Source organism: Sprattus sprattus, assembly GCF_963457725.1.
Source record: "Sprattus sprattus genome assembly, chromosome: 14".
Classification (NCBI taxonomy): Eukaryota; Metazoa; Chordata; class Actinopteri; order Clupeiformes; family Clupeidae; genus Sprattus; species Sprattus sprattus.
The window spans coordinates 14,216,521-14,222,520 of record NC_137912.1 but is presented as its reverse complement, the minus strand read 5'-3'; positions in this window follow the sequence as shown (position 1 = coordinate 14,222,520).

Below are 6,000 nucleotides of genomic sequence, written 5' to 3'. Positions count from 1 at the left end.
ATGTCGCCGTGGAAGAAAAAAAGAGTAGAGACGGTCATTGAGAATAGCGTGAAGAGAGGTGCCAATTTCCCAAGGGGGAAGGGGGACTCGACATTCATTATTTATTCATTTTTCGGCAATTGCAACTATCTGGAGTTGTCAGGGGTCTTTCGGAAATGTGTACAGTAGGCCTATTTGATTGTACCAATGCCAAGCCTAATGGTGCGTGTAAGTTGTTACAGGTTGAATTATGAGAAAAACTTTAGAGCTAGACAAATGCCACTGCAGTGGCGCTAACGTGATCAATTTACTAGGAACAGTAATTTTAATTACTAACACTCAGTCAGATATCGTGACTGATATTAGCTGAACTGGACGTGGTTAATATAAAATCATTTAGACTGGCGCAATGTATTCAATTTAAGGTGAATCAGTGTTGGCGTTTAGTATAGCCTACCTATTGAGCCTCCATTGAATTTTAATGAGTGAGCCTGTTGGCTTGTTACCTTGCCAGACACAGTAAATTATTTTGAGTCCAGAATCGATCTTTGTAGGCATTACTAACCATGTAGACAAAAATGACTACACAAAATTACATATATTTTATTATTTTGAAGCTTTTGAAAATAAAATGTTTCTACTATGATGCTGGTTGACACACTCATTTTTAATACAGACAGGAAGTTTGGCCTCCATAGCAACACAATATGTTGGCATATTACAATCTCTTCTAGAGATATCCCGTCTGGGACTGGTAGCCTCTGTGGTAGCTTTTATGTCCACGTTAAGTTACTGTTAATGGTGCTGCTTTAAACCAGTTATAATGTTTATAGTATATTAAAATGTTATCATGGTCCTGGCCTGCAGGTAGTTCCTGAAGATAGCAGTAAGACAGATGAAACTGAGAGCGATCCTCCGGAGGGAAGCAGCAGTAGTAGTGCATTAGGCCTACAGCTGGAAGAGGCAGAAGGAAGAGAGGGGGAAGAGGGAGGGACAGAAGAAGGTGAGAGAGAGGGAGGGTCAGAAGAAGGATGTACAGGAGACGAGGCCTGGCCAGAGGCAGATGGAGGAAAGGGAGAGGAGGTTGACATAATTACATATACAAAACCAAATCAACCTGATCCTACATTTTTGAAAAAGCAAGTGATGAAGGACCGTACTCTGTCATTCCAGAAAGGATGGTATGAAAAGCATCCCTGGCTGCATGTCAATCCTGGCATTGATGGCGTTCTCTGTTTTCAGTGCTCTAAATATTACATAAGTGGAAAACCAGCTCAAGCCAAGTGTATAGGCCCAGCTTTTGTACGCTCCGGCTTTAAAAACTGGAGAAAAGCTCTGGAAAGATTCTCTGCCCACGAGAAATCAGCTGGTCACAAAGTGGCTGTCACAACAGCTGCATATGAGAGTAAACCTGTAACTACACAGTTGAGCAGTGCAGACAGTGTGCAACAGGCAGAAAGCAGAGAAAATCTGTTAAAAATAATAGGGGGTGTTATGCTCCTGGCAAGGCAGGGAATGGCCTTAAGGGGGCATGAACATCATCAAGGCAACCTTAACCAGCTCCTGAAATACAAAGCTGAGGGGGATCCAGCTATTACAAGATGGTTGTCTGGAAAGAGGGGAGTGCACACTTGGGATTGCCAAAATGAGATGTAAGATTTGATGAGTTCATCCATCATCAGGGAAATTGCAGAGGAGATCCATTCCCTCCCAGTGTTACAGTATGCCATCATAATGGACGGGACCAGGGATATCTCAGGTGTGGAGCAGGAGGCCCTGTGTCTACGTTATGTATTGATGGTGCACGAAGAATTCATCGGGTTGTATGAGGCAACGTCTACAACAGGTGAAAATCTTGCCAGAATAATTTTGGATGTGCTGGTGAGATTAAATTTACCAACAGGGGCGGAGATCCCATTTCATTGCAGGGGGGGACAATACATGGGAACATTTCAGAGAGTAATTCCGGGGGGGGGGACATGAAAAAAATTGCTGTCACGAGAGCTAGCATAACTTAGCTGCTAAATACCGAATTCTCTAATAACAGTGACAAACAGAAATTCAACGTCAGTTTTAAATTCTCTAAACGGCAATACATGTCCTAACACACAATATCTACTCACCGACAAATAATGTTGAAAGTTCAAAGGCATACCAAGGCTCTTCAAGGAGGAATTCAGCTGCATGCAAATTAACGTCTTCTCTAGTGCCCTGCGCAGCCGTGTGGAGTTAAAACTAATAAAATCTGATCAAGTTCCCGTGATAATCTCCAAGAAGACCGCTGATATGAAACGAGCTGGTCCAACCAATATATATAGCACTTGTTGTCTCACAACATCTCACTTATGGTGAGATAAACTCACTTTCATAAATTCAGCCTAATGATTTTTGCTTAGCCTTTTAACTTGATCTATTTCTTTTTATTCAGACTTTACACAACTTTCATGCCCAAAAATATAAATTGTCCAGCGATTTAATTCGTTTTTTTTTTGTTCATAAATTAATGTAGGATGGTCGGATCAAAGCCTCATGGGAAATGCCTTTATCCAGTGAAAGTAGGGAAATGACTGACCGGCTGTCAGAGAGAGAGAGAGCAGGTGAGAAAGCACAGGTGAAGCGGACCTGATGGAAACAATGAATGTATACATATTCGTATTTATTATTGTTTTATTTGTTTAAATTCTAAGACTGTAGAATCAATAGCACACTGGGTTAAGCGTCACCTACCATGCCAGCGACCCGGGTTCGCATCCCGACTCTGGTGACCTGATAATAGTACAGATATTTTTTTCCCAATTTTGTTGGGGGGGGGGGGGGGGGGGGGGGGGGGGGGGACAACGTTATGCGAGGGGGGGACGTGTCCTCCCCGGGATCTCCGCCCCTGCCTACCAATATCAAGCCTTAGAGGTCAGGCATACGATGGTGCTTCTAATGTCTGGCAAATATGCAAGCGCACAAGCAGTGATCCAAAGAAGCCAGCCATTAGCACCATTTATACATTGTGGTGCACACTGTGTGAATTTAGTTACACAACAAGCTTGCTCAGCCTCCCCTTACATAAGAAATGCCCTTGACTGGATTCATGATCTTGGCACATTTTTTGGTCAGTCTGGCAAACTGAAAGACCAATTCAAAGCCATTGCCGCATCTGAAGGAGAAGGGCCAGTGCAGTCTATCAGGCCTTTATGTCCCACAAGGTGGACAGTGCGCGCCCCTGCTATCCGTGCTGTTCTCGGGCAATATGGCACAGTGCTGCAATCACTAGATCAGATGTCTTTAAGCAATTCGGAATCTGCAAATCGGGCAGAGGGCCTGCATGTTAGGCTGCAGCAAGGCAATGATGTACTGGGACTCATGCTGGCCTTAGATGTGGTCAGTGAACTGGAAGTGCTGAATAAATCTCTCCAGAAAAGCACCCAGACAGTGGAGGGCATGGTCTCTGCAGTCTCTGTTGTCCAAGAGAGTTTACGAGCCAAAAGAAAGCCAGACCACTTTGAGGCAATCTTCAAGGAAGCAGAGGATATGGCTGAGAAGCTATTTCTAGATCCCATTGCTCTACCTCGAACACATAGGCCCCCTATTCTGGAACAGCACCTGCACACAGGCCAGCATCTGCTGTGGAGTACCACAGAGTGGAGTTCTACAAAGTCCTGGACAAAGTAGACACACAACTTACAGACAGGTTTACGCAGCCTGGGATAGAATCACTGAAGGAATTGGAGACCTTGCTGCTGACCCCCACTGCAAGCAATATAGGGGGAGATACCCAGAGAAATGCCGAGAAATATCCTGAGCTCCAGTGGGAAGATTTGAAGATTCAATTGGCTATGTTCAAGAACAAATACAATTGCAAAACCACTGCAGATGCTGCACAGACCTTAAGAGCAATGCCTGTGGAAGTTCGCTCCCTTTTTCCGCAAGTTGAGACAGTGGTCCGGCTATTGATGGTTGTGCCTGCATCGTCTGCTGAGGCAGAAAGGAGTTTCAGTGGCCTATGCAGACTTAAAACGTGGTTGCGGTCCACCACGACCCAAAAAAGGCTTAATGGAATGGCAGTGTGCCACATCCACCAAGAGAGGCTGAACAGTCTGAACAAGAAAGACATTGCCCAGCAATATATTCAGGGCAAGGATCGGAGGAGAGAGGTTTTTGGATCCTTCGCGTAATCTGTTTCTGCATTTGAGGCCATTTATTGAAGTGAAAGCCCCATTGGGAAACTCCAACTCCCATTGTCATTGTGACACAGCACTCCACTTACCCATGACTGCCCCTTATTGAAAAGTCATGTAGAGTACTTATTTACAATTTTATTTTTGTATATACGTAGGCTTTGCTGTTCGTGTTTGTGTGTGTACACAGCCTGCTCTTTTGGTTTGCTTAAATAATCTGTGTGCTTAAAGTCAATTCATGTTTAAATAAAAACCGTTTTTGCATACGTCATGTGGCATGCTTGGTGAGTGATTAGAAGCAGTAGTACCAATACGCTTTATTTTCTTGCAATGATGGGCAATTATGTTTGATGGGTTATATCATGGCTGAGTTTAATAGCGCCCCCTGGAGGGGTGGGGGGAGGGGGGGCTGGGTGCTGGGCCAGCATCGTCCCCCCCAAGTTTCAAAAACCTATCTGCGCCCCTGCATGAGCCCGTATTATGCATTAAGTAGGCCAGCCTAAAATCTTACAATAATGCTACATACAATAAAATGAAATTTACCTCAAGTGATGCAGCTTCAGCAACAGCTCTTCCAAATGTTTCCACTACATCATCTTCAGAAAGGAAAGGCAGTCCCTTGAATCTCGGGTCCAGAGCAGAAGCTGAACGAAGTGTTCTTCTCTCTAGGTCAGACGTGTACCTTTTGCTGAGGTCCTCATTGATCGCCTTCTTTATATCGCAGCTAATTGATGACTCTGCAATGTTGCCCGTCGTTTCCTGGCAGAGTTGAGCTTGAAGTGGGGCAATCAAACACACAGTGGGGCTACTCTCCTCTGATATAAGCGTAGTAGCATCCTTCATTGGCTTGAGGGCCTCAACTAAATGCTCTGCATTGGCGACATCGGTCTCATTGAGAGTGCAGAGGTCAGATTCTCCTTTCCTCACCTGGGGAGAGAGTAAAGTGGCGCAGATAGTAGGCTGCTGTTCCAAAAAGCGATCCATCATTTCAAAAGCACTGTTCCATCTGGTGCTGACGTCTGTTCTGAGTTTGTGGCATGTTAGACCCAGCAGCTTCTGCTTTTCTCCTAACTCGTATGCACCGATGGTGCTCCGGTGGAAAAACGAAACAATTCTCCTAATCCTAGCAGTGAGCCTGGACACAGACGGCAGCTTGAGCGCTCGCTGACAAGCCAGGTTTAAGATGTGGGCGTAACACCTCGCATGCAGAAGCCCACCAAGTTGGGCTGCAACAGCCATATTAGCGGCATTGTCTGTCACTAAAACTAAATCTTTATCATTGAGATGCCATTCCTCTGCTACCCTCTTTAACAATTCAGCCACATTTGCGCCAGAGTGACACTCATGCATTGCTCTTGTTTGGAGCACCAGTGACACGAGCTGTCAATCTTTGTCTATGAAATGCGCAGTAATGGTAACGTAGGACACCGTGGCAATTGATGTCCATGCGTCGCAAGTTAAAGCTACCCTACCCGCTTCCACCAAAGTGTCCAAAACTCTGGATTTGGTTTCACTGTACAGCGTGGGTACTGCTGTGTCAGTAAAGAATCGCGAGAAGGTATTTTGTACCTAGGCGCCAGTGTATTAACCATTTCCCGAAAAACCCATGTTCTCCACCACTGAATACGGCCTTAAATCCACTGCAATAAACTTTGCAATGGATTTAGTTATCCATTATGCCCTCTCCGAATTTGGTGGGAGCTGTCCCAGTGCCTGTTCTATAGTCATCTGGCTGCCGGGTCTGCCATCAGGAACGGGTCCCTTTTTACCTCCCAACTCTGATTGGTTGTATTTCCGAAGTATTTAATTTGACTTCTACAGAGCTTACAGATGGTGTAAGTCTTGTCCAACT